Here is a 27,968-nt window from a genome sequence, read left to right on the forward strand (position 1 = left end):
GGAACACAAAGGATGCCTAGGGAACTGTGTGTCTGATCCATACTGTGACACCTCTGTTTCCTCTGGTTCTGGCCACTGGTGCTCTGAACCTTGACTTAGGAAATCTAAATGAGCTTTCCATGTGCAGATCTGGTGAGATATTGTTCTCATGTGTGTTCTTGACCTTGTCCTCTTTGATACATCTGCCTCCCTGGAAACCTGATCCCTATGCTGGAGAGCCCAGTCTGACCACCTGACTTTAGTTTTGGATTCATTACTTGAAGATTTGATGTATCTTTCTTTATGTCCAGCAGTCTAAGGCAAAACTGATAAAGGTGGCATGAGGACTTTTGTTACTACTGTTTGAAAATCCATCATATGGAAGAACTTGTGAAAATTGTTGCTCTCTCCCCATCAATTCCTTCTTCATAAGGGTGAGTACAATGTCTCTACTACCTTCTGCCAGCGTCACCCTCTCCAAGGAAATACGGTGGTCATCTTTTGGTTAATCCCCCAATGAATCCTCTGAGATAGTTACTGTTATTATCTTTATTTAGCACATAATGAACGGAGGTTTAGAGAGACTATGTAACATCCTCAGGGTCCTGCAGCTAGAGGAGGCAGGATTTGAACCCCGTTTGCTGCTGCTTCTACTTCCCTGCACTAATCTACCTCCAGAAAAATGGTGTTGACCCACCGAGGGCACTGCCAAGCTCTGGCCAGGGTTGCGCCTGGATGCTGCTTCCCCACGTGTACTGGAGATCAGCAGGGAGGGTTACTAGTTTTTCTGGTACCATTATTCCATCATGAGAGCTACAAGCTAGTTCTTAGCAGTAATAATCACATCATGGAAATATAAGACAATAATTCAAAGGTTGGCACTGGAATCCAACCATATGCACATCCCTAGTGCCCTGCTTACTCTGTGACTCTAACTAAGCAGGTGAGCAGGTCATGTAGCTTTTCTGCATCTCAGTTTCCTTCTCGGCAAAGTTGGGTTAACAGTGGTACCTATATCTAAAAGTTGTACAAGGGATTTATAATAGGACTCAAGTCTACCATTCTTCCAGTTCACGGAGTAGTTCCTTGTTGAGTTTTGTGGAAAGCTTAAAAAAAAAATGGATCATTTAGTTTTCACAAGCATTCTCAAAACCCTAAGTATGTTTTAATCACACCCCCTTTAACTAGTCTCCTATCCAGACTAAACTGTCCTAATCTTGGAAATCTCGCTTCCTTTGGAGCTAGAATCACAAGTACCAAAGTAGAAACAAAAACAGGCTCTTCTGCACTTATGAGTCAAAGAGCTCATTCCCAGCAGAGCTCTTCCTGTGGAAAGACTGAAAAATTGAGGCAGAGAAGTTCAAAGACCCAGAGCCACTGCATAAAAACAAAATCCCTTAAAATTACACTGATGGTTCTTCCAGATAAGCAGGTAATTCTTCGAGGTAATTTGGAGAGAATTCAACAGTGTTTATTACAGGTTCACTTAAGAAAGCCAAACATTCAGCCCTAAAAGCAATTTCAAAGCAAAACTCTAAACAGTATTTTAGAATACAGGGGAAATTATATGCACAATCTTACCTCCCAGGGGTTTTGAAGGATTAATGGGGACAAAATAGAAGCTATAAAGAGAAAATCACCAGAAGAATGACAGGAAATATGAGAAATTCACTATAAATGGGACAAGCTAACAGGGTATAATGTCCATAATGTGATTTTTAATAGACATTAAGTAAATACCTGTAGGTAGATTGACTTTCTGTCCAGTGGGAATACAATACTTGGGGAGGCATGACAGTGTGAGCTATAGAGTCACTGCAGAAATGGAAACTAGCTCAAACACATTACTTTTCTTTCTTATTTGACTCTAAATATCAAATGAGCATTAGTATTTGCCCTAAAAGAATATCTTAATAATTTACTGAGGTTGCAAGTCAGATTGTTTTATTTACTGGGAAAATGACACATAAAATATCAGATTTTATGACACTATGATACATCATGCTGAGTGCCCTGAATGGGGTGGAGGAAGCCACATTATTCTTCAGTTAGGATAGAAAGTATTAAAGTGTTCAGCATTCTTAATAATAATGAACAGACAGTGGGTGAATCTAAGGCCTTGATGCTATTCTAAACCTTGTGAGTTCCTGAGCTGGGCTTCTCCCTTAAAAATACTCATGGGACAACATCCCCAAGAATGACTCTTTGATCTTCTTGGGCATCTTCATTGTTTAGAGGCCTCCCCTGTGCCTCTTACTTTTGTAGTGATCCCCCCCCCCCCCGAAAGCCAGTCCTCTCCACACACGGGACAGCACTGAGGCTGTGTGTTTGCTCTTTATTGTAGGCAGCTGTGTTTCACCAGCGTGGGTCAAAGCTCTGGCCTGGAAGGCTGGAAGCTCACCTTCTCTGAAATCAGGGGTTTAGACTCAAGATAGCATAGTCAGGAGCAGCCAGACTTTGGAATCACAGTGATCCGGGTTTGAATCTTGCCTCATCCTTTCATTAGGGAAATGGTCTTAGTCAAGTAACTCAGCTTCTCATCTCTGGTTCCCCACCTACATGGAGGGGAAAGGAACAGTTAGACAGCAGGGGTATTGTGATGAATAAATGAGATTATTAACCTAAAGAACCTTGCCTGTGGTATCTGTGTCATTGTTGATTTGGTGGTTGTCATTGTTCCAGGACAGAACATTGAGGTGCTGCAAACACCTTGGCCTTGAGCAACAGATTAGTGACAGTGTTGTCCTAGAGATGGCATCTTCTCCCCAAAGATGAAGTTCCTTTTCTGCCAGTGCCAGACTTACTGGTTCCTTTCTTACTGACCAGTTAAGACATGACACCTTGTGTTTTTGCTGTAGAACCACCATGTTTTGGAGCTGGTCCAGGGTTAACTTGCCAATGACGGTCACCAAATACAGGTACCCCACTACTCTGAGATTCTAGTGGCTCTCTTTTTGGCATACTTAAGGAATTTTCATCAAGGAACACTTCCTCCCTGTAGACTAGAAGTTCAGAATTTTACAACGTGAGATGCCTCTTTTTTTTTTTTTAAGGGCATATTAGGTTTCTTCAGTATATTTTAAAAATTGACCTGATTGATGTGAAGCATTCTTATATCCAAGTGTTGCATTCAGTCACAGGAGTGAAAACTCAAAACTGTATTATTTCCCTGTGGGAAAAAGGCTGGGGATCCTGGCGAAACAGTTCCCTAGAAGGGGAAACACTTCTCTTGCATTTACAGTAGTTTCTCTTTCCACTTGATTAAATGAGAAGGAGGTATAATCAAGAAGTGCTTCTGGAAGCATTGTCAATTTGTGAACAAACCCTCAAGAAGGATAAATTTATGACAGTTCTCAGCACGACAGGTAAAGGGAAGATTACTTGATAATTATGTGTTTATTTGAAAGTTACTTTTCTCTAGTGCATCAACATCTCATTTTGTTAGAATGCACACTGAATGCCTAGAACCTCTTTCTTTTGGAAAAGACAAAATTATCCTGTTAAAGGAATGATATTCCCTGGGATAAGGCCCAGCACTGAGTAGTTGAATGGTTTCGATCCCTGTAAACAGGTTAAAAATAGAAGTCAAGTAAGGTAAGGAAGGAGACACGTGACCATGAATCTCATGGATTCCACTGGTATTGTTTCTCATAAAATGTCATTGTCTTTTGTCTAGAAGAAAATAAGTCTTGGAATTAACTGGTCTCTAAACTCCATTTCTTATTTTGTTACTGTTTCCTTGGGTGGCCATATGTTTAGTCTTTTGATACCTTGATTTTAACAACTATAAAGTGACTTAATAACTTTTACTTTTATAATGGACTTTTAATAGTTACCTATTGCTGCATAACAAATTGCCCCCAAACTTAGAGGCTTTAAACAACAAGCATTTATCACCTCACAGTTTTTGTGGCTACATGTCTATGAAATCCAGACATGACCTGTTTGGGTAACTCTGCCTCAAAATCTCCTAAAAGACTACAGTGAGGTTGCCGGCTGGGGCCACCATTTTATCTGAAGGTTCAACTGAGAGAGAATCTACTTCTAAGCTCATCCTGAGGTTGTGGGCATGATTCAAGAGATGGTCTGCCTGCCTTTATCCACTTTTAGGGAAGGCTTAGATAAAGTTCTCAACACTCTTTCTGGATAAATGCCAGGTCCCAATCTTTCTTCAGGCTCTTTCCTCAGGGCCCAAACCTTGGGCTCTGGTTCCTGTGCCATGTGAAAATGGAGACAAAGATGTCTCCTGGCTCAACCTGCCACCAGGCAGTAATGCTTCATGTATTATTTCATTGTTATTTAAGTCTAGACTTCATACTTGACTTTTATATGTGTCCTTCTGGTCTCCCCAATGAGATTAAAATGTTCTCCAAGAGCAGAGGTTACCTCTCATCCTTCCTTGCATCTGAAGAACCATTGACTAACACAGCGTGTGTGCAACGGATGATGTACACACAGATGCTTCTTTCAGAGGGGCCTGGCTTACACCTAGAACCAATGTAGGAAGAACCAACTGAGGCTTATTAGTTGAAGGGCTTCTAAGGGGACAATCTTATTTACATGTGTCTAACTTTGGATTCCTTCCTTCTGCTCTGGCTTTCTTTGAGTTTTGGGTTCATTTTTTTCTGTCTCCTTAACCTTTTTTTCCCCATGAAAACCTATTTTCCTTTCTGTCATGCTTTGCCTCAGTTCAACCTCTGTTCTTGCAGGAGCCCCACATGTGGGCCACTGGGCACCAGGGTCTCTCCCAAGAAGGACAGCAGGGAAGAAGTTTCTGCCAGCCGGAGAGTGCCCGCAGCCCCACTCAGCAGCACAAGACGAGGCTGACTTCTTTGCTCTTTCTTTCTGTACTTTTCAGAGTTTTCCTGTTTAAATTCAGGGACCCAGTTCTACTAGGATAGTAGTAGGTATTTTAACACATAAATATCTTTATCCTCTTTGGGAATGTGTTTCCTGTTTTGACTTGTTCTCTAAATATATATAATTTTTAAATTATAGGTTTACGTCAGGAGGATAATTTAGTCAAGTATAACTTTCTTCACAAAACATGTCCTGGTCTCAGCACATAAACTGTGGAATGTGGGCAGACTCGGAGAACGCACGCAATCGGGGCATCCTCTCCCCCGACGTCGTAAAAATGCATCTCTGCTCTTTTCTATAGCGACTAAGTCTGTAACAGGAGCTGCTCTCTACGCAAAGGTAGTAGGGGTCCAAACCTTAGCTCTCGTCACCCAGACAGAAAGCTACTCAGAATCTTGTCGAAGAGACAGAAAGTCCCTTTAGTAGGAACACCTTCTAGGTCCAGGGCTAAAAAGGCACAAGCATTTCACCCGGAATCCCTCAGACCACTCGGTGATTGGGGTCCTGAACTTCTAAGCAGTGGCCGAGAGGACAGGTAACGTCCTGGGACAGTTACTCATCGTGCAGTTGTACATGAACGCAATGCCAAGAGCGTTTCTTTCCCCACATCTCATTCTATTTCTGGGATGTCAAATTGTGAAGTCAAAGGAAGAGTTTCTGACTTGGAATCCAAAGGCCTCCAGTTTTAAATTGAGAGCATTTACCTCAGATTGGAACACAACCAAATATCTTCAGTGGATGGGTGTACTAAAAGTGAAATCAAAGCAGACGCAGAAATGGGTTGAAATAGAAATATGTAAATACAGCACACAAATGAGAGCTGAACCTCCACTGTGCCACAGGGGGGGTTTCCTGGAAACAGGCTCTGAGATGGAGGCGTGTGTGCGAACAGGGTGTCTGGCGAGTACAGGGAGGGGGTGCAGAGCTCGGCAGAGGGAGAGGTTGGGCTCTGAGGCAGCAGAACAGATGGCTCGGCCCACCCCACAGGCAGCACCAGGGCTGGGGTGGCCTTCAGAGTTGTCGCAAACGGGCATTAAGGTCAGGTTCTATGATCCCCTCCTTGGCCACTGGGCTGCTCTAATGCCGGGGAAGGGGAGACAGTGTGGGCCACACGGCTCCTTTACTGCTGAGGGTGATTCTCTGGGAGGACCTTGGTCTGGGCCGATGGCAGCAGCTCAGGGAACGTTTACCTCAGTTCTGGAGGAAGGATTGCGGCGACTGAGGGCAGAATTAGAACTCTGAGATTAGGAAATCAGGCGCAAGACCTGGAGGGGAAGGAGCAGGAACTGATGAGGGCGCGGGTCAAGGAAGAGGGGGTCAGGGTGTCTGCACCCAGGCAAGACAGGCACCCAAGAGGTGATCCCTGGGGAGGAACTCACCAACACGTGGAAAGTCAGACTTGGCGGTTTCTACCAAAACTATTTAGCTACTGCCATTTTTATCTTATCTATTTAGTAGACTGTACAATTTATTTCACTTACATCCATTCTGTTCAATGTTCTTTTCATATTTTTCCTAAAGTCCCAAGTCAAAAGAACATTTCGGGGCAGTGGGGTACTAAGGAGCAGGTAATTTGCCACACATTTGTTGTCACTCTTCTGGTGTCCCAGTGGGAAGACCAGGGAAACAGCATCCTTTAGAAAATGACTCCACATGAGGCTGTTCCTTTGTGGGTCTGCCACTCACCTATTCTGTAATATTCACATGCTTCTGCTCCAAAAGAGGAAGGAAAAAGAAAAGCGGGACTCTGTATTAGAAACAATTATAACTCTGATTCAGCTGATACAAGCCCTGGGAAGACTCTCCAATCGCGTCCTGATAACAGAATTCTATTTCGTGTCCTGAAAATGTGTACTTTGGCCTAAAAGCTGCAAACTAATGAATACAGCTTTAGAGTTTCAAATTGATTCCATAATGACAAGCACTCTTGTAAGAAAAAACAAGTGTTTTACTGAGGGACCAAAGATCAAACTGCAGACGCTTGAAATGAGACTTGTCTTTGCCAGACTTTCTTAGAGACAAGAGAAGAATGCCATGGCCTGACTCTCAGCCCCTCTGTTTGGATGCCAGGTCTCCTAAAATTCTCCCTCCTGGACATCATCCCACTCTTGTCCCTGGACTGAGAAGGACCATCCAACTGGACTGGAACTAAGACTAAGATGCAGACTGAATTTCAAAAGCAAGGTCATATTCCAGGAAAAGTTGTCCTGGGTCTGGAGTCAGAGCCCTGGCTCTGGGTTCCACCTCTTCTCGTGCTCCCCGGTATCCTCTGGAGTCCCCGGGTGTCCCGTGCCTGCCCAGTGGAAGGGATGCCAATGTGGGCCGCGGGGTACATGTAGGGCTGAAACAAACACGGAAACTTGGAAAAGGCTTTGTAGACTGCAGAGCTCAGTGCAAACGTGTTAGGTGTCATTACACGTCTTCATCTTCATTTCCAGGGATGTGCGCTGAATGAGTCACGGTGGAGATTGAATAAAATCATGTGGAGGAGTGAAGAGGTAAAAAGCTTCTTTTAGCCCCTCAGGATAAGCCCAGTGACGCTGTATCTCCTCCCTGACCCTGCACTTGTAGCCATAATAATGCAGAGCAATTCAGTGGTTGAGCCTGGGGCTGGTGCTTCAACACTCAGACTAGTTGCAATTGTCCCTAGAGATCATCCTTCCAGCTTCTCTGGGAAGTGCCTTTAACTTCTGGCTTTGTCCCCCTCCCTGTTAGAACAGGCAGGTGGGAGAGGGCACACAGACACAGAGAAAGAGAACAGGAAGACCCAGAGACAAAATCCACACTGTAATCTGGATCCTTAAAGCTTTGAGGTGGAGATGGGCTCCCATTATTCCGTGGGCGTGATGGGATTCCAGGAAGCAGGGAAGGCAAGTTTTCATCTCTGATCCAGAACCAAGGGTGAGAAGCCTCACATTGAAATATCTGTACTTCTTAACTTCTGTCATTTCACATTCATAAAAATTGGCCGCTCACAAACTTCTCTTCCCAGAATGGCTTAAATGCAAAGACTATTATTATTAGTTCTCCACCACTCATTTTCAGGCTTCCTGAGCATCCTCAGAGGTATCAGAGCTAGAAAAATATATTTCTATATATATATAGAAGGCCTGTTCCTGTGAGCCCCCTTCCTCCAGGGGTGCCCAGCACTATCTGAGAAAACTTCACTCACTGTGACTGGGTGCACCGTAGAGAGAGTGCAGTCTAGAGGTCGAGTCCCGGGTTCTAATCCTGGCTTTGCTGTAGTTCCAAGACCATGGCTACTTCTCCAGGGCTTGGTTTTCTTTGCCATGGAAAGTGTTGGGTTAGATTCCAACACTGGTTCCAACAGTGGTTTCAACGCTGGTTCCAACACTGGTTCTCAAACTTGATCATCCATGAGAATCACTTTTGAAAAGTCTGTGCAGCAACAGGGATGGACCTAGAGATGCTCATACTAAGTGATGTCAGTCAGACAGAGACAGATATCATATGATATCACTTACATGTGAAATCTGGAAAAAAAATACGCAAATGGACATACTTACAAAGCAGAAAGAGGCTCACAGACGTAGAAAACAAACTTCTGGTTACCAAAGGGGAAAGGAGGGGAGAGGGATCACTTAGGAGTTTGGGATTAGCAGATACAAACTACTGTATATAAAGTACATAAACAACAAGGTCCTACTATAGAGCACAGGAACTACCTTCAACACCTTCTAATAACCTATAATGAAAAAAAGATGAAAATGAATATATGTGTATACATAACTGACTATGCTGTACACCAGAAATTAACGCAGCATTGTAAATCAACTACAAAAAACATTTCCTGATGCCTGGCCCTTCTCTGACCAATTAAATCAGAAGATTTGAGGGTGGGACTCGTGCAAGGGGAGTTTTTGAAGCTCTTCAAGTGATTTCAGTGTTCACCGAGGCTGGAGAACTAGTAGTTTAGAAGATCAGTGTTTCTCCACTCTGGCTGTATATGAGAATCACCTAAGAGGCTTAAAAAAATACAGAGGCCAAAGTCCCGCCCTAGAACAATTACAATAAGAAATCTCTGTGGTTGGTCACAGACATGGCGTGTGGTCACAGTTCCCCAGATGATTGTAATGTGTTCATGGGTTAGATGACATTCAAGGATGCTCCTGATCTGAGGTTCTAAGAGTGAGTCTGCACTTGTGGGGCTGTAAGCATTTGTACCACCTTGTCAGGAAACGAGCTGCTCTACCTGCTTCCACTGGCTGCCAACTTAAGCCGCTCTGTCTGACTAAGGAACGAGGCGATTCTTTCCCCTCCCACATCTGTCTTCTCTGGGTCTCGGCTCTTGACAATCAGGAAGAACACCTAGAGGAAGGTCACCCCGGACTGGACCTCAGTCCATCACCACAGTACACGTCAGGGTTCTTAACTGTTTTAGTCATATCGACCCCTTTGAGAACTTCATGAAAACTCTGGAGCTTCTCACAGGGGAAATTCACTTTCACATGTGCACATCAAACTCAGCATACAACCTGCATGGGCTCCAGAACCCCTGATGCCAAGAAAATTCTGTCCCATTTCACAGTAAGATAGAAGTAAAAAATGTCCATAACCCAGGAAGGCAGAAATTGCCACGTGGCGGGAAGAGGCAGGACTGAGAGTCAAGAGTCCTGAGTTCTAATCTTGGTTCCACTTCTAGCCAACTGACACTTAGGGCTCACCGAGTCACTTTATCACTCAATTTACTCACGTGTCCAATGAAGAACCCTAATACTGACTCTGCCATGTCTCTGCCTTACCTTCCACTCTCGGGAAGAATTGGCACATTCCTCGCTCTGTCCAAAGCTGTCTGTAGGACCATAGCACCAAGGTGTGTTTGTGTATCTGTTAACTCGTTCCAAGTGCCTGTGTGGTCCAGGAGGCTGTAAGGATAATGGTGTGTCAGGGCCCTGGAGCCTGGAAGGGACTAGGCGAAGGGATTGCATGCGATGTCGGCCTGTTTGGAGTATACCTTGGATGCTGACCTTGGGAGGGGCAAGTGGAGAGAGCCCATGAACCCACCACGCACCAGCCACAGTCCTTGCTGGAGGAAGGCTGGAACTGGAACCAGCTGTCTGAGAAGCAATCTCCCAGACTCCACAGTAACTGCCAAATTGGCCACGGGCTTGGCAGAAACTACCCAACTGGTGAGTGCCAAGTGGTTTGGAGAGAGCGGGAGTCCTGCTTGGCCTGTGGGCATGGGGCAGCTCTGTTCCCAGCCTCTCAGGGCACTCAGGCTGTTAGAGTGCTAACTTGAGAAGCGTGCCCATCAGGCCCTGCCAGGAGGGTGGGTCTGATGGCTCCGGGGGCCCCAGATTTGCTGCCTGCCCAGGAGACACAGCATGGTTCTCCCGTTAGCCTTGGGTAGAGCCTGGCCTCGCAGGAGAGCAGATGTGTTCCTGGCTGACCTCTCCATTGCCCATTCTTCTGCCTTCTTTGACTTCTAGACCATCCTTATGGAAAAAGGGATGGGTGAGAAGAGAAAGGTAGCTGTTCCTGCCTGGGTCACTGAGCTTCTGCTCCGAATGGTCACTTAGAGATGGGAGAGAAGCCCCTGGTCCCCAGGAGAGGGTTTCCTCTTGAATGATACTGAAGAAACGAGAGAAGAAGCCTCTCCCCAGAAGTGGTGATGTGTCTGCGAATGCGGAGGCTATCTGGAGGTCCTCAGGCCTGAGGATGGTGCTTCTTGGGGGCTGGAGGGAGCGTGAGGAGGGCAAAGCCTTTGGAGCTATAACTTCTCATCCTTGGACTTCGAGGAATGACACACCTGCACCTTCCTTCCCGCAAGTGCATTGTCTCCTCTTGTTTGTCCCACTGGAAAGGACTAACCTGGGCACTGCACTGTGCACCAGCAGACAGATGTGGCTTTTAAAAACTTTTTCTCACAATTCCCCTTTTCCTGCTTGTGGACTGTTTTGCAACTACTGTTTCCAGCTGGGGCAGAGGAATATACACAAGCCATGTATCTTTTCAAATATTTACTTCATTGAAAATAAAGATAGGTATCTCGTTGTTCCTTCCCATAAAACAAGGGATTTGTGTTTCCAAACTGGGGCATTTCTTACTGTCTTTGTAGGTCTGACAAAAATGCTTTTCTACCGCAGACGTTTTTTAACCTTTTTTTTTTTTTTTTTTGAGAGAAGCCTTCATGTTCTGCACAGAATTACTTTCCAGTATATTTGAATTGAAGGTGCAAACAACTGGTTTTGTTTGTTTGTTTGCTTTCTGCCTTCTTTTTTTTTTTTTTTTTTTTTTTGCAGACAACTGTTAATGGCCATAATAGCATATGGATGTTATCATTGGAAGGTAGCTTTGAGATTCCCTGTCTTGCTGATTTGGCAAAGTTCAGAGGGGAGTGTTGGCCAGGAGAGACCCAGAAGAACCACTTTGAGACCCGGGAACTCACAAGCACTCTTGCGTGCAGCACTCAACCCCACAACTCTGTTTTAAATGGGTGAAATACATTGTCACCATTGATGGTGACACCTGGCCACAGGGTTCTTTACAAACCCAGGAAGAAATGGAACGAAGCTCCCCCACTCTCCATCGTCAAGGAAACTGCCACGCAGGGTGACTCTACATCACTCCTGCTGGAGTGACCCGGGGCACAGACCTCCCTGTGTCAGAGAGACAGGGTTTCATTACCATGCAGCCCAGGGCCCGCCAGGAGCCAGAACCCACTGGTCTGTCGAAGAGAGGATTTACTATGAAGAGTTACGAACTTTCCATTTTGGAGAACTAAAAAGGCAAATAGAACAGTTGGATATGAAGGTGACAGAAACTGGAGGAAGCAACCCTAGGGTTGAGGGCACAAAGGAAGAGGTTGGAGTGACTAAGATTCAGAGCTCTGAGGAGGACTCTGTGGTGCTGGAACTCTGACCATCCCGTGCCGAAGCTGTTTCTCAGGGGGCGCAGAGAGGCTGCTGGTATTGGGAAAGCTGCAAACTGGACCCCGCCACTGCTACTTGAAGGCGACAGAAGAGGAAGCACAGGCATGAAGGTTCCTTCTTCTTCCTCGAATCTCTCTCCAGCGCCCTCTGTTGGCAGCGCCTGTGAGGCTGCAACTGGCAAAAAAAAAAAAAAAAAAAAAAAAAAGATGTGTGGCTCCCAGCCCCCTAGCCCAGCATCAGAAGCAGAGAACTGAGGTCAAGGGACAATGGTTTAATAAGAAGAACCCTCGGCTGGGCCTCCATGGCTGTGTCACTGGTGACTACTTCCTGATTTCCCTGCTCCGTCATTGCGGGCTGTGGAACAGGACTCTTTTGTTTCCCTAAAATGGCTAAGCTGAGGCAGAAGGTGGATTTGGGAGAGCTTTTGTGTAGGTTTCCAGCATGCCTCTAAGCCAGGATTTCTCATCCGTGGCACTACTGACATCCTGGACTGGATGGCCCTTTGCTGTGGGGGTTGGGGGAGCTGTCCTGCGCACTGTAAGATGTCGAGCAGCATCCCGTTAGCCGCTTACAGCACCAGCCACCCCCCCGCCTCCATCCTGGCCCCCAGTCAGTCCAAAATGAGAACCAAAAACTCACTGGATGTCACCAGTGTACCCTGGGGAGCAAAATCTCCACCAGTTGGGAATCACTGCTCTAACCTCTCTCAACATTGTTAGCCTGCACTTTCTGGCCCGAGAACTGGGACGGTAAGGATGCCCATGCGTTCACATCTATTTACAGTCCTCCAAGCCCCTTCTCTGCTCTATATGAACCCATTCCAACAACCTCAGGAGGCAAGGAGGGACGGATACTGTGCTCTCCAATTCACGGGCACGTGAACTGTCTCCGAACACCCCGCCCTCAAGTAGGAAACCCTATCAAGGCAGCCATGACACCACCCTGACAGGCTTCATCCTCGCATCTTTAGAGGGGAAAAGGGGAGAGCTGACTGGCAGAGGAGGGAACCTCCCCCCACCCCAAGCTACCAATAATGGTCCTTTTATTTTTCTTTTAAAGTGCCCAGCTGTTGCCAGGAATACCATATAAAACATCTTTATGAAGTGAACACCAGCCCCAACAGCTTATACAAGCTGGCTTCGTCAAGGGCACCGGTGTTCCTAATTAACGCTCCAGTCCCTGCTCCATGTGAACCCTACCTGCGTCGCCTCCCCTGGCTTTTGACTTCTGGCTGACCTGCACGTGGCCCTTGAGCCTGTGACCAGTAAACACCCCTGATGTTCCTGCCAGGTCTGGGAGGGCAGGAATGAAAGTCACTTCCAACCAGCTGCGCCCCAGCCTGCACGTGGACTGCTCGGGGCAGGCACTGGGGAGCACACCGCCCTGCCCTGCGCTGTCCCGCTGAGCAGCACCTGCCTGCGAGCATCTCTCCTGAGCTCATCATCAGAGTGGCCACCCTGGGCCTTCGGGGGACAGCAGAAGGAGTCTCCTCACCACCTCACAGCCAACTCATTCTCGAAACATCGGGCAGGAACCTTCACCACCCTCCCCACACTTGAGATTTCTGGGACTCGTGAGGGCCAGGGGTAAGAGAGAGTGCCATCACCGGAGAGGGCAGAATAGGAGCAGGTAAGGAAATAATTTTTGTGCTCGTGGGCTTGTGTGTGCATGCTTGGGATTTGTGTGTGTCAGTGTGCACATGTGTGTACATATGTGTACATGTTGGTCCGGGACCTCTCATATGGAGCTGTTGGAAGCTAAGGTCATGGGTGTACAGACCCTCTGCAGACCCTGTGAGCTGATTGGCTGACTTCTTGGCTAGCTGATTATTTAGACTAATGGGGCATCAGAGCTCTAAGGAAACACCAAGACCATTTTACCCAATCTTTTCTTTTCACTAGTGAAATTAAGACCCAGAGATTTTAGGCAGAAAATCAAGTCCGTAATCCACAGCCAGTTCATAGAAATGCTCAGGACTGGGAATTCTCAGGCAGAAAGGCTTCTTCTGTGTCCCTCACACCCTTTCCAGCTACTCTTTGCAAGAGCTGTAGCCAAGGCTGACAGCCCCAGGACGTGCAGCCCCAGAAGGAAGGGGCGGTTTGGTGAGTGCCTGTGTGCACCCCTCCTGCCCCCTCCCTCCTCCTCCACCAGGGCTGATGGGCCCTGGCTCCCACCCGAGACGATCAGATCCTGGCCACTGAGAGAGGCTGACCCTTGAGTGAGAAATCACAAACTGTAGGTAACCCAGTCTTTATGTTCCTGGTAGAGAATAGAGCCATGAAAAGTACCTGAATGTGTTATACAAATACTTGGAAATATTCCAATAATTTACCATATTTCCCCCTATTTATGGATGTTGAGATTGGCCTGACATTCCATTGACACTTGTTAGTTAAAAGACTGGAATAGTGATGTAAAAATGAAGACACTAAGTTTTCAAACGACAAATTGACAGCGAGGGTTGGGTCTTTCCAAAACAGCGAGGGGTTTTTCCTTCTCTCTGTTGGCCCTCCCAGCGCCCAGGGAGGCGGCGGTCTTGAAGCATCGGGCACGTCCCAGGCTGATGAACGGGCTGGGGCTTCAGACCTCACACACCGCAGAGGGTGTTTGTTATATGAAGTTTCTCAGTGATCCTGAGAGACAAGGAGGAGCATTTGACCAGGGCTGCCTCCCTCCCTGTGTAACCCAAGGAGAGTAAAGTGGGTATAGTCAAGTCAGTATTCACATCCCAAAGTCATGAGGACAAAACCAAGTAGGATAATGTGGAGAGCAGCCTGCAGACCGCAGAGGGCGTGCCCAGCGGTGGTGGCTGTTAATGAGGATTGCTGAGCAATACCATCTAAGTTAAGGAACGTGGGCTCCCTCTGCAGCTGACGAGGTTGCCCAAAGCCCAGCTGAGCACGTGACTTCCGTGCATATGAGGGAGTCGTGGTGACAGCCATGAGTGCCTGAATTTAGGAGGTGCCTCCATCCCAAACAAACTTCCTAACCCAAATGTGAATTTCAGTTCATGAAACCATCATGAGTAAGGACTAACTAGCACTTGGTGTGTCTGGCATAAAAGAAATATTTTTCAAAGTTCACTTATGAGGAAGCTAACTTATAACAACAGCAAAAGCAATTCGTTTATAAAAGGAAACAAAAGTGTGAAATAGGAAAGAAAGTAATGCCCCAAATTCCTGGTTGCCTAGAGTCAACCACCTCCATTTTGGCATAATTGTTTCTAGACTCGTTTCGTGATTTTTAAAAAGGAATGTGACCTTTTCATAAATAATGACAGAGATGTACGCAGATAAGATAGATCATGAATGTGATACAAAAATGCCTGAAATGCGGGAAGGGCAGGCTGGGTACCACAGCTGGTACCACAGCTGGTTTGGGGAATGAGAAGAGGTGGGTCAAGACTTCTTGGCTTGGAGGTCAGCCTGCAAAAGTGACGGGAGCACCTCTGCTTCAGCGGCCACCGGCCCGGAGACTTGGCAGCCCCTGCTGATTATCCTTGTGCGGACCCTCCTTAGGGAAGCTTCTCCGCCACGTGTCTGACTTCCCTGAGCGCTGGGAGAACCAAAGTCCTGAGGGAGTACAACTGGTGGTCTGTTTAGTACTCGCCCTGCCGACTCTCTCTACCCGAACTCATCATGAGTTTGGCCAACATGACAGTCTCCATTTATTCTACTGGGAAGTAAAGTAACCCGGAACCTTTACCAAGTCCTGATTCCAGGAAGCCTGGAAGAGTTGAAGCCCTGCTTAGGCTGGGGCTGAGCAGTGGCTGAACGAGCTCCCTCTGACCAGCAGGCCCGGAGCAGCAGGGAGGGGAGAAGCGGGGCGCCCATCAGTTCTGCTGCAGAGACTGCCTTATTTCATGCCAAGGAGAACCTCGAACCAGAAACACATTCCAGAGCCTCAGTCTATTTTCCCACCTACTGGCTGCCTGGAATCCTCCTAAGGACTCTGTTGGCCTCTAATTAGCACAGATAAGGAACTGCTAAAGTGTGACCTCTTTTTTCACTGTTCCAAATGCACCAGTGTTGAGATTCTGTCCTCCTTGCCTGGAAAGAAAGCAGAATAAACAAACATAGAAAAATTACCCGGAGAGTACATGATGGCTAAAACTACAACAGAGTAGCCGGCGTTCAGTTAAGAAGAATCTCTACCACTTTGAAGTCTAAGACGATATTTTTGAAAGACAAAACACAGAGCAAACATAAGCACGTGTACATACTACAACTCCAGTGTCTAAGTTGCACCAGTGTCCTGTGGGGGAAAAACTCAACAAATGGAAATTTCTCCCAAAGGCTGGCAAAAAGCCACACCTCTGCTCTGATTTGGAAAAGAAGCTAGTAAACAATGTGGTGTCTGGTTTTACATTACAGATGATTTGCAGATATCTAACTTTGATTATAGTTTAGCTTCTTAGATTTTTATCACAGAAGCATATTTCAAAGAGCCCTAGCACGCAGATGACGGTGGAGAAGCTTGTAAAAACAAACTCTCGGACTTCTTGAAGCCTAAGAAAAGGAAAATAAAAACATTGGACAAGCTGAAGAAACTCCCCCACTGGTCTTTTTCTCTGGGTTTTGTTCTTTGTGTCCCACAAAGAGAAGGCTCACTAGCCAGGGTGAATTGTGGATTGCGGGACCAACCCGAGTGGAGGGAAGAGTCAAGTCAGCTCCCAGAGGGTCTGGAAAGGCTGGATCCAGCTGCCTCAGAAATGACCGAGGCAAAGGCTCACTTCCCTCTGGTTCAGTGAGGCGTAGGTCCCGCACAGCTGGACCCAGAGCCGAGGGCGAACCACACTCCCCGACCCTGCGTACTGGACGAGGGACAAGGGACTGCAAAAGCAGCCTCGAGGAAGAGTCACAGAGATACAGTGCTGCCTGAAAAGGGGATGTGGTAGGGAAGCCACCACTGCAAAGCCTCCGAACTTTCCAGAACGTCTCCAGGGCACAGCAAGTGTGATGGGCAGCATTCGTGTTGGGGGCACCTCGGGGGCCGGCTCTCCAGCACCAGTGGGTGTAGACGGTTTTCTGGGTCTTCCTTTGCATGGTCTCTGACCTCCCCAGTGAATGTGCACATGCTGCGGACCCGCCATGCTGCCTGCCTTGCACTAATCAATATGAAAAAGAGAAAGGGTTCCAGCAAATCGGGGGGCAGGTGGCAAGACCAGGTCTCGCTGAGGCTGTTTGGAGGCCCTTCCAGATGCCCTGCCTGCCCTCACAAGCCAGAGCTTTGACCTACTCCCTGCCTGTCCTCACAGCATCTTTCTGCTTCTCCAATCCCTGGAGATCTCCAAGACAACAGCGGGTGTGAAAGGCAAGTGGAGAGTGGCATCCGGAGCTCCAGGGAGAAGATGCTTCTGGCTGGAGGCTCCCAGCTGGCGTCTGTGAAATGACCTGCACAGAGGAGGCTGCCCTGGCTGGGAGGAGCCCTGGGAGAAGCGTGAAGCTCAGGGGTCACCCTTGAAAAGTTTCCAGTTTAACATGTTCCGGGGCACCGTGCAGAAGTCTCCGCAGAGAGGGGCAATCCTAGACCTCCACCTGGCTGCCCCTGTTGTCTGCAGCCACTGAACTGATCCAGTCACGTCACCTCTCTGAGCCTCAGTTTCCTCCCCTGTAAAATGGGCACACTGACCCTTGGTCTACATATGTGTATGAGACTATGTCTGTGAAACCATGGAATTACAAGCTGTTATGGAAAGATTCCTTGTTGTTGGTCACAGAACACTAAAAGGCTGAATGTACTCAGAAGTCCCCAAGGAGATCCCGGATGCACACAGCCTCAGAACGTGGGACATTCGGATCGCTGTTGCTGTCAGTGATGCTCACCCAGTGGTCCACCACCAACCCCAGGCGTCAGAGGTGGGTCCCCTAGCAAACTGGCCGCACCCGCTTCCAGTAGGATTTGGAGGGAAAGTGAGTCCATTTTCCATGCAATCAGCCTGAACCGAAGCACAGATCACTTTGCGCCAAGTTCTGGGGGCTTGAGTTTCCTCTCCTGAGGCAGGTCCTCCCATGAGTCAGCGGGAACAGGATCAGCCGGAGCTTAGTGGTTTTACTTGAGGGGAACCTACAGGAAGTCATTTAAGAAGATAATAAGGGGGATTTTTCCTGTCTAGAAACGAGGCCCATGGGTCTTTGCCGATGATTCTGCTCTCTCATATTCAGAAGTAAACACAGGAGAGCCTCGGCCCATCGCCTCGTCAGTACGGCGAGCTCAGCACACAGATCCTCCTGGAGTAGAAGGGAGTCCCCGCCTTGGGTTTGCCCGGCTGAGGCCCCAGTGCAATTGTCTTCCGGACTCTGCACCTCCCAGCACCCAAGCCAGGAGCCCCATGCAGCCTGGGCGCTGCCTGGGTCCACCCCTCCCCGCTCCCCCACCCACTCCACCTCCTTAGCTTTGCCCCATTGTTTGACGTGATTGTCTTTGAAATTAAAATTAGGAAAGAATTCCCACCGTGGTAGAGGGTCATTACTTTGTGGGGTGCCCTTCTCCCCATGCGTGATTTTCATTTTCACAAATGGTTTGACCCCAAAAGGTGGTGAGTTTTGAAACTGAGTGTTCAGAGCTGTCTGCCCTGGAATTTGTAGCTGGAAAAGAGACTCACAGGACAATATGAAAAAAAGGGAATAATCAGAATGCCATGGGGAGGAAATCTGGTTCGTCTCTCCGTTTCATGGGCCCCCAAGCCCAGTGAACGACGCATGGATCAGTGAATTCGTGAATGAACGAGGGAACTGAGCCACAGGGCTGGAGCTGTCACTAGAGGTCATGGAGGGTTCCAACCAACGCCGTGATTTTTCTAGATGAAGGAGCTCAGGCATAGAGACCGCAGCCTACCCAGGCGCAATCACACAAAGAAAAGCTGAAGGCCTGAGTCTCCATGGGGCCTCTGGAGCAGGGCCCCCACTTCCAGCAGGTCAGCTCTCCAAGAAGGACCTGCCTGGGTTCGAACCTGGCTCCCCTGTGTCATCTGTGCAGTGTTGCCAGGACTTGCTTTGAAGCGAGAAGGGCAGCTTTCATCACTCCCATGACTTATAGGAGGGAAGCATAATCATCTTGGCCTGGGAGAGAAGCCCCCGCGCTTGGTTCTCACGATTCCCCTTCCCTAGCGCCTGGCTGTCATCCTATCTCTGATCAGTGTCCAGTAAACAGACAAGAGCCTGCTTTATGCCGTCACAGACTAAGTGACACCGGTTAAGAGCTCCGTCTTTCACTCCTTCTTTGAAATGAATCCTCCCTCCCATCTCTGCTTTTGGTCCCATGAGAGCAGCATGGTGGTGGGTGGGGGGTGTGGGATGCAGTTCACATCCAAACACTGAGAGGTGGCAATGCTTTTTCTGTTGGGGGGAGGGTGAATTGGGCAGTCTGGAAGGATTACAACCACACTTAATTTCAGAGCATTTTCATCTTCATCATCTTTTAGCCATGAAATGACCATCCCAGAGGGAAAGCAGCAGCCTCCGAAGTGATCCCAGCGAGGCAGGAGTCAGGATGTGGGCAGAGCCTCTCCAGCAAAGGGAGGGGTGCTGTTTGCTGCCGTTCACATCCTGGTGTTACTCCTTCGAGTTATAACTTGCCTTCGACATCCCTGATTTCTGAAGTAGCCAATCTAGGCGGTTTTGAAGACTACAACATTAATTTTCCAAGTACGGGGATAGGCGGCAAAGGGCCACCTTCAGCTGTTTTTCAGTGCCAGTGGAGAGACGATGTGCAGTTAGGGAGGAAACCTCGAACTGGGTACTAGGCGTGGCTCTTCCTATTTCTGTTTGCAGTTAGAGCCCCAAACTCAACTTGGTAAATTGTATGTAGAACCTATGTATTCAGAGAAATAACTTCCAATTAGGGCACTACTTAACCTTACACGAAAGTGCAGTTTGCCCATAATTTTCCTGGTTATCAACACACGGTGCCGAAAGGCTTACCCGCAGGGAGACAGGCTGTGCCTACAGGTGGACCAGGGTGATGAATGCCTGGGAGGTGCACGCACTGCTCGGTGCGTCTGAAGCTCTGCCCTTCACACAGCGAGGTAGCAGGCATACGTCAAAGAAAGTAGGCTTCATTGATAGAAAATGGGAAAGACGGTGGGTTCCTTGTCTCTCGATGGTCAAATCACAGCGTCAGGACTAAACTTTGCTTCTACTGGGCAAGTTTACACAATGCTCAAGAGGCATCGTTTTCCTTTGTTTTCCTTCCCTTTCCTGCTGGGGGTTGTCCACGCTGCTGCGATTTACTTCTCTGGCCTCGAAACCTGCTGATTCTCATCGGAGCTTCCATGCCGTTCAGGATCTGCTCCATGTGGAGTTTTCTTGTTTGCCACTCCCTTATTGATAAAGCTGTTTATTACTTTAAGGTGGTCAAAACAAAATCAGCTTTCAAAGATGTCTTTGTGGATGAACTTCCTGCTGAAGACAAGTAACTTCGAGCTGGCAGCCTGAGACTCGAGCTCCCAGCCACTCTCATGTCTCCACTACCAACTTTTTCTCATGGATGTGATCCATGTAGCTCGTGAGTAAAAAAGAATCATGTGATGTAATTTTTGAACACAGCTGTTGCACGAGAGCAGGAGTTGGCTTGGGGTATTCTAATTTTGAGAGCTTTTGGTAAACTAAAGTGAAATCAAAGTCCAGAAGGGTGAAGGGACTGGAAATCACTCGGAGGGCAGTGAGGATGCCGGGTCCCAGAGGTGTCAAAGGTCTGTCGTGTGGATACATCCTTGAGACCTAACCCAACTTTCTCCAGGGTGTGGGAGCACGACCACAGGTCAATGTTCTAGGGAGTCAGATTTCTAATCATTAGAATTGTTCAAAAGAGGAATGATCTGCCTTGTAAAGGAGTGATCTCATCCATGAGAAATTTCAAGCAAAAACTAGGTAACTTGCAGTCACAGGTTGGAAGCAGTACTTCTCTTGCAGTGCTAGGCTGTGGCCTTCTCCAGTAGGGTTTCAAGAGCACCAGGGAGTACACGGGCAGACAAGCCAGGAGAGGGCAGTAACGAGCTCGGCGGCCCAGACACGGAGGCCTGAAGCTCAGACAAGACGGCCTGGCCCCGGCGCTCTCCTCCTGCAAGTTCAGCTCCACCGGGTTGATGTCTACACCCTTCTGGTCACATCTTTGAATTCACTTTAGCTTCTCAGATCTCTTGCCTGGCAGAACCAGAAACATTTTCTCCACCTGGGTCCCAGAGAATGCTCTGTGCTCTGATCCCACCAGGAGCAGACCCCAGCAGGGGCCACTGGTGAGACCATGAGTTAAGGAAATTTCCTGGAGAACTGGGTCCTATCACAGTCATTTGGGCCTGGGCTCGCTGGGTGCCATGCTCTGGTGTGGTGATCACCGAAAACCCCCCTGGCCTGCCTGGTGGTGTGGAAGGAAACCCTTGGAGTGTCTGGAGTGAGACTCCAACGAGCCTGTTTGAGAAACTCCGACCCTAGAAAGGCAGATGTTTGGCCCGTTGGTTTTCTCAAGCTATTTGTGCTCCAGGGGACTCCTAATCCACATGTTTCCTACCAATTTACCCTTCATCCATCAAAATATTATTGTGCAAGAGCTTTTTGATGTCTCAGAAGCCTGATGAGTCTCTGAAGCCCTTCTCCCCCTTTGTACCATGAAACTGTGTGCTTAATGGGACCAGGAGCCAGAAAGGCTAGAGGCTGTGCCTTGAGTGGTGAGAACGGCCTTGCAAACAGTCCCCTGCCCAGCACTGCAGGCTGGTGTGATTACGCCAGGTGGCAAGAAGGGACGCCAGTTTTCTTTATATGGCCCTCTGTGTTGTGCCTCTAGGGAGGGTCCAGCTCCACTGGAAATTCAGTAAATCGTCCCATTCAGTCACTCCCTCATTGACCAGCTGTTCAGCGGGCATCGCTGTGTGACAGTGGGCATCGTCCCCCTGTTGGGCATCCACCTGTGAACAACGCTCAGTTCCTGCCCTTGAAGGACTCACGTCCTAGCAGAGAAGATCATGGCAATACGTAGACCATTCCGGAAAGGGCAGTAAGCACAGCACTGATAGGACAGATATCACAGACAGTACAGGGCAGCGTGTTACAGAGCTAAGGAGGGGCACCCACCCCAGCCTGGGATGGAGAGGATGTGTTAGCAAAGGCTTCTGCAGCACTCCAGAAACAATGATGTCATCTAAAGACATGAGGTATAAATTTTCAGCTGTTTATTTAGTGTCTTTCCCACCAACCAGTTGCAATATTTCATAGATAAAGAAGGGAAGTGGGCAAGAAAAGGAGGAACGTGGAAACACTCGGTGGTCAAGGCTTGACCCAGTGCTTTAAATAAGAGGTACTCTGGGATCCTAACTCCATCCTGTGATAGCCCATCGGATGCTTTTCTTTAAGAAACACAAGCTTTGACCCTCAGCCTCAGAGTCATTCCAGCAGCTGCAGGCCAGCCCCAGGGCTCCAGGTCAGGCTGGGGGTGGAGCCAGGGCACCCACTCTATCACCCAGGCCTCACACTGCTGTGGGCTGGCTGCTGGCGGGCTGAGAAGACACGGGATTTCACATGCTGGTGTATTTCATGTGCATTTCAAGGACAATTTTAAGAAAAAATTATTTTATCCTCACCTGTGTGAATTAGAGATGATGATATTCGGTGCAGGCTTCAAACTCCATCTTTATTCATCACCTCAATTACCAACAGATTTTCTCAGTTTTTTTCTGATGATAAAAATAACATCTTGATCATAGAAATTTTAGTTGATTGGATAAAAATGTAAAGCAAAAAAATCAAAATCACCCATAACATTACTTAGATGACCAAGTAAACATTTTGGATATTTGCCTGATTACCACTGATTAAGTCAAATGTTGTGGCGAAGTGTCTGTATGTTTTAAGTCTCATGATAAATAACCTACAGAAGATTTTCTTCTAATGACTGGACCTCCTCATTCTGTACTTTTCAGAATTCAGGGTCAAAAATTACCCTACACAAATCATGAGTCTTTCATCCGAGTAATGGCCGACTGACTAGCCAAGTCCAACCCCAGAAGGAATAGAGCATTTGGGCAAGGTGACCTGGTTTACAAACTTGATTCCCTTTGGATCCAGTCTGTGCTTTGTCTGCAGGACTTTGTGACCACTCTTCCATAGTTACTGATGCCAGGCTTTGAATTATGGAAGGGTCATGGCATCCCATCCCAGGTTAGATAGGCTAAATGTTACCAACTCTTCAGAGTATCTGGAAGAACCCTGCTTTCTATCTCAAAGGAAAGAGTCATGAGATTTCTCTTGTGATATATGAGGAAAAGCAGAAGGCAGAACTGTCTTCTTTCTCAAAACTGAAAGAGAAACCAACCACATTCCTTTGAAAGCATGAGAAATTGCTGTATGAACTTTCTTCTCCGAAGAGGAATAGCGTTTTCCTATGTACTAGTGTGCTAATGTGCTCTCTGTGGCTGGGGCTCAAATTTGGAATTAGCCTTGAAAATTCTGTTAGAGTTTAGCTTCAATCTTGTTTGAATTCTTTTTCACTCAGAATTGAATATCTCTTAGGTACATGTTGTGAATAACTCAGAGCTGAATATCACTCAATATATATCTTTTTGTAAAAATACAAAGAAGCAAAATAACTATGACTGAAGAGAGAAATGGATAGCAGGGTGCTGTGTGACCTTTAGTGGGTTTTATAACCTCTCTGAGCCTCAGTTTCCTCATTGGTATATGGGGACAATAAGGGTACCTACTGGTGGAAGATTGCAGAAATGTCCACAACCGTTCACTCCTTTTCACCCAAACCCTTTGCAGTGTGACCTTGCAGCTCCTTGCACCAAGTAATGAAGTTTATTTCCTACCCCTGTTAATCTGATCTGAACTTGTGACTTGCTTTGGACAATGAAGTGTGACAGAAGTGAGAGGATGCCGACTCTAAGCCTAAGCCTTGAGAGGCCCTGGCTGCTTCCACTGTCACTCAGAACCCTGTCCAGCCACCATGGGAACAAGCCCCAGTAAGTCTGCTGAGGAATGAGAGATGGCGGGGCAGAGACAAGCATCCCCTTTGAGGCTGTCCTAGACCAGTCAGCCCCTCGTCAAATGCCTCTGACCACGTAGACAAGAAAGAGCCCAGTCAAGACTAGAAGAACCACCCAGCTGAGTCCAGCCCAAATGACTCAGCAGCAGAATTGTGAGCTAAAAACGTGAGTGTTGTTTTATACCATTATATTTTGAGGTATTTTGTTATGCAATAAATGCTAATTGATACACAGTATCCTATAAGCTTATTGAGAAGTTTGAAAGATTAGTATTTGTAAGATGTTTATAACTGTTCCTAGTTCTGTATATATTCTAAATAAGTGTTTATTTTCATAATCATTATCATTATTCAGGTTTTAGGAAATCCTCTCAGTTCCATGATCCCTTTGGAAAGAACAAAAACAAAAGCCTCAAATACTGACTTTAGAAGGATATTTTATTTATTTATTTATTTATTTATTTATTTGTTTGTTTGTTTAGTTTGTTTGTTTGTTGTTTAAAGGAGGTACTGGGGATTGAACCCAGGACCTCATGCATACTAAGCATGCGTTCTGCCACTGAGCTACACCCTCCTTCCTTAGAAGGATATTTTGACTTGTGTTTCAGCTCACATCCAACAATGATCATTAATTAGTAGATTTATCTGGACCAATATTTTTGTTGCAATACTAATGGCTCCCAGCATGACTGGGATCTTTGGGCATATGAGCAAGTATTTTTGCTGAATGACAAGGCTTTAATCTCACAAGTACTTAGTCTTTTGCCAGGGAAATTATACTTGTTCTAACTTTTTAAAAGCAAGCAGCATTTTGATTTGCTTAGACCCCCGTGGTTAGAAGGGTAGTATGTTGAGACCAGACACGTCATAAGGAAAATCTACTCATTTCACTGGAAATCAGCTGAGTCATCTAGAGTGACGTTAAATATAATTTCAGAATTGAAAAAGAGTTCTTGTTCTTTCCTGTGGCAGCAAGCACTCAATACATACTTATACTTTAGTATAATTATTCATAATGTTAGATTATAACAATTACTGTTTTTATGGGCATAACTTTCCTACAGCTTGTTTGAAGTGATTCTATGTGGTTACCTGTGTAACAGACAATCTAGAGCATTGCAGACCAGCCCCAGAAATGGCACCTCGAGAATTGCTTTTTCATAAACTCCAGAGACCAGAGACATCCTCTCGGCTTTAGAAAGTACGTAAGATTGCCAAGGGCTGCTGGAATACATCTCATTTGCCAGTTCTTTCATTATCATTTTTCTCTATCATCACCTGTTAGTAAAGCAAACTATAAATAATAGGACCTTACTGTTGCCTCAAAATACTTGCCATTGTCATTTTAATCCCCCAACTATCTAAAGAGGTAGACCAGACATCTGTGATTATCTCTTACAAAACAGACAGACGGAGTTGGTACACTCAAGCCGACCGCCTAGCAAGTGGCATCACTAGTGTCAAAGCCAGATTTTCTGATTCCAAGTGGGGGGCTTTTTCGACAGCAATTCATCTCACTCTTCATGGTGACCCCAAATGATGAGAGACGTAGCCAGGGAACAATCAGCACATTTAATTTTGAATACTGGCTTGTCCACTTATTAGCCAGGTGACGTTGGAAGAGTTACTTAGACTTTCTGAACCTCATTTTTTTATATACAGAAGAGTGTAATATACCACATGGAATCTTAGAGAAGATTAAATCATCTATGTAAAGCACCTATTCACCTTTGTAACCTCCCACCAGCAGAGTGTCTAGCACAGAGTAAGTGTCCAATAAACATCTTTAAATGAATACACTTAATTGGCATCTCTTTCCTTGCCTGCATTCATTACTGACAGTTCCTTCTGAGTGGCATGTTTGAACTAATTACTATCTAGCCATTTCTTTATTCTCTTTCCAAAGAGTATAGTGTAATTCCTGGCTCGTAGCTAGCTTATGTTTGTTGCAAACTTTTGTAGCCTCCATGGGCAACGTTTTGAATATTGTCCCTAAGGAATAAAAAAATACATACAAGTAAACAAAAGAATAGACACTGAAAATGTGATAAACCTTATGCACATTCATTCGTATGGTTAAAATAAACACGCACATATATATTTGGGTGTAGCATATATCTCGTTGCGTGATATATACATATGCATGTGTATCTGTATATATTTACAATTGCTCATCAGTATTCTTAACCTGATGGCTCAAGCTTTTGGTGCTTGGGAAGGTCCCTGTGTCCCTCTGGTCTCTAGCCTTACTGAGTCTTCCTGCAGTAGCTCCAGGGACAGAGTCGCTCGAAGCCACAGCAACCTTGACATGTCTGTTTCCTTCCCAGTGCCCAGGGTCCCTGCTGTGAGATTAAGCTGTCAAGGCATGGAGCTTCAGAGGCTCCAATCTGAGCATGAGGCCTGCTAGGATACTGCTGTCTTCCTGCAGAACTTACAGAAAACTAGACGAGCTCTGCCTCTCCACTAGACCTTCAAGGCACTTTGCATGAGGAAAACAGAAAACTGGGGGGCCCGGAGCGGTAGCAGCTCACAGAGTTGCGTCTCCTGAGGTTCCAGCCACACTTCCCCGTGGCAGCTGCTTTCGGGGCAGCTGTGGGCTCAGACTCCCCGTGAGGGGGCTGGGCCAAAGGAGGGCACCCCTCTTTCCTACCCATCAGGGCCCGTCAGGTCTCATCAAGTGTTTTCCCAAATCTAAGGACTCTTAGATTCTGGATTGGAATTAGGCAGTTTCCCCAGAAGGCACTTCTGTCAGTTTTTGCTTGAATAACCTCTTTTGATCCCTTCTTACTCTACTTGTACACACAACACCAAGCCTCATGATTGGCACACTACGAACACAGAATGAAATTAAAGGAATGGAATTGTTTAATTTGAGAACTCTGGAGAAGAAACTGACATCCAACTGAAAATGCTCTTCTTAAAACTTTCTAGACCTGGACTTTTTTTTTTTTTTTTTTTTTTAGAATGATGCAGAAAAAAGTCAGTTGGACCAGAGAAGAACTCTGAAAAGAATTCAACTGAAGATGGACTCTTAGGACTTACAACCAGAAGATTGCTCCCCAGAGATCAATCTAATTGTGTGGGGAAATAACTCTGAATTACTTTGAAGATTTATATTTTCTATACTCTTTCAACCAAAAAGAAAAAGCTGAGACTCCACTACCGTTACATTTATAACCTGAGAACCGGGTTGCCATCCTCACCCTCAGTGTTTTATCTCAGCTGCGAGTAGTAAGGAACATTCTGTGACTGAAGTCGTGCCTTCTTATGGGACTGGAGCAATGAGAAGAGAGTGTATTTTGCTAAATGATTTTACATTAATCTGTGACTACTTTTTACCTTATCTGTGGTTATTAATCTTAAACTCCAAATGGACTGTACAGATGAGTTGGGATAACAGCCTATTTATGTTAGAGCAGCTGCCTTCTTTGGTCGGTCACTAGCACCTTCTTGTTTGAAATATCCCACAGATAATTTTTTTAAACTGGTAGATACATAAGAATGCGTTTTTGTATTGAAAATCTCGTGGTAGCTCTCCAAGGCATGGAACTCCGGAGTTCATTTGGTTGTAAAATGGCTGAATATGACTGTGGTTTGACATCTTAGTGGATTTTTTTTTTTAAGGTTCCAGCTCTATTTCCCTAAAGATGCACAAGGTAGTAGAAGGCTGTCCAGACCAGGCTAGAAGAGGGCTGGGATACATGGGAGCTTTATTCCCCAATAATCCTTCTCCTTAAAAGTCAAATGCAGGTGAGGGATTTTACAGTTACAAGTGCCATAACTGACTCAGAAAAGGAGCACCAAAGGATGGATAGTAAGGTCACTGGATGAAAGTTGTCCGGGAGGGAATAGTCACAGGGTCTGAAACACTATCCCTCTGATGATTATTTACAGAGAAGAAAAGTTACCTTCATAATGGAGAAATCCATTAGATAAGAAATCAACTTAGCAAGTTATCATGGAACACTCTTTGGGTACTTTCTGGTGTGATGCACTGAGAAAGATTCGACATCTCCCATGTGGTATTCTTCCTCCCAAATACATAAATTGAATCCAGTCAAGAGGAAACAATCAGATGTAACCAAATTCTCCATCATTGCATGTATCCAAATTCTATGACATGCCACAAACCAACTGGCCTGGATTCTTCAAAATTGTCAACATCATGAAAGAAAAAGAAATGCAAAGGGATTTCCTGGATTAAAGGAAAATAAAGAAACGTGGCAACTAAGTGGTATGTGGTATCTTTGATTGGATCCT

At 46.3% G+C, this 27,968-nt stretch overlaps 1 long non-coding RNA gene across 7 annotated transcripts; it reads left to right on the forward strand.

The window, feature by feature from the left end:
- On the forward strand, window positions 1–27,939 carry LOC106728815. Of its 7 annotated transcripts, none has more exons than XR_004317350.1 (8): window positions 1–132; window positions 291–413; window positions 7,278–7,337; window positions 12,792–13,361; window positions 20,083–20,237; window positions 23,486–23,874; window positions 24,773–24,909; window positions 26,672–27,939. It is a non-coding gene; the product is annotated as an uncharacterized LOC106728815 (long non-coding RNA). The 7 variants fall into 7 exon arrangements; XR_004317351.1 differs by having other exon boundaries at window positions 294–413; XR_004317352.1 differs by having other exon boundaries at window positions 7–413; window positions 22,645–23,874.
- Window positions 27,940–27,968: the final 29 nt, after the last annotated feature.

This window comes from Camelus ferus, chromosome 35, assembly GCF_009834535.1.
Source record: "Camelus ferus isolate YT-003-E chromosome 35, BCGSAC_Cfer_1.0, whole genome shotgun sequence".
NCBI classification, from domain to species: Eukaryota; Metazoa; Chordata; class Mammalia; order Artiodactyla; family Camelidae; genus Camelus; species Camelus ferus.